We start from the raw sequence: 1,155 nt of genomic DNA on the forward strand, positions 1-1,155 counted from the left end.
TTACAAGGTGACAAATTGTCAGAGATGAAGATTTTTAAAAGACATAGGGACTTCTAGATTTTCTGTAAACAAGAATACATACTTCAAGGAGATATTTGAATGCCAGCTCTAAAACAAACAAAAGCAAATTAAGGTAATTTTTAATTTTTATTTTATTTATTTTATTTATTTTTATTTTTTGAGATGGAGTCTTGTTCTGTCGCCCAGGCTGGAGTGCAGTGGCATGATCTCGGCTCACTGCAACCTCCGCCTCCCAGGTTCAAGCAATTCTCCTGCCTCAGTGTCCCAAGTAGCTGGGACTACAGGTACATGCCACCATGCCCAGCTAATTTTTTTATTTTTAGTAGAGACGAGGTTTCACCATGTTGGCCAAGAGGATCTCGATCTCTTGATCTCGTGTTCCACCCGCCTAGGCCTCCCAAAGTGCTGGGATTACAGGCGTGAGCCACTGGGCATGGCCCAATTTTTTATTTTTAAAAAATTTTTCTGGTGAGACTTGTGTGCTGGGATCAAGGTAAATCTTTTCTAAATGGTAGAGATATTAATATTTAAAATGGAATATACCTTGATGATCTGAAAAGTGACTTTTGGGTTTATCTTACTGAACTAGAGAAATTGCAAATGTAAGCCTCGGAAAACATGGGCACAGCAACTCAAGTTGTTACTTGATTATACAGTTCTCCTGAGGGTACTGTGCATCTAGGGAGCTATTTGTTTGTTTGCTTAATGAGTTATATTAAGAGATAATTTATATGCAGTGTACTGCCTCTATTTAAAGTTTACAATTCTATTAGTTTTGACAAACGTATACCCACATGAAACTACCATTACCTTTGAGATATAGAAAAATTTCGTCACCCCCAAAAGAGTCCTTAAGTCTTTTTTGCAGTCCATTCCCTCCTTTCTAAACAGTCTCCCAGTCCTACAAAACCAGTGGTCTAATTTTTGTCGCTGTAGACTTGTTAGGCAGGGTAGTCTTATAAATGCCCAGTTTTTGTTTAATGGAGGGCATTGACCAATTTGACAAGATACAGAGAAAATGATTTTTTTTTTAAATCACTTAGAGGCATTAAAGATGAGGACTTAATCCATGGGATTTCATCCAATGTACGTTTAAAATATAAGAAGTCAAGATGCATTTAATACTGTTCACCT

The sequence above is a fragment of the Mandrillus leucophaeus genome, unplaced genomic scaffold, assembly GCF_000951045.1.
Source record: "Mandrillus leucophaeus isolate KB7577 unplaced genomic scaffold, Mleu.le_1.0 Scaffold222, whole genome shotgun sequence".
Classification (NCBI taxonomy): Eukaryota; Metazoa; Chordata; class Mammalia; order Primates; family Cercopithecidae; genus Mandrillus; species Mandrillus leucophaeus.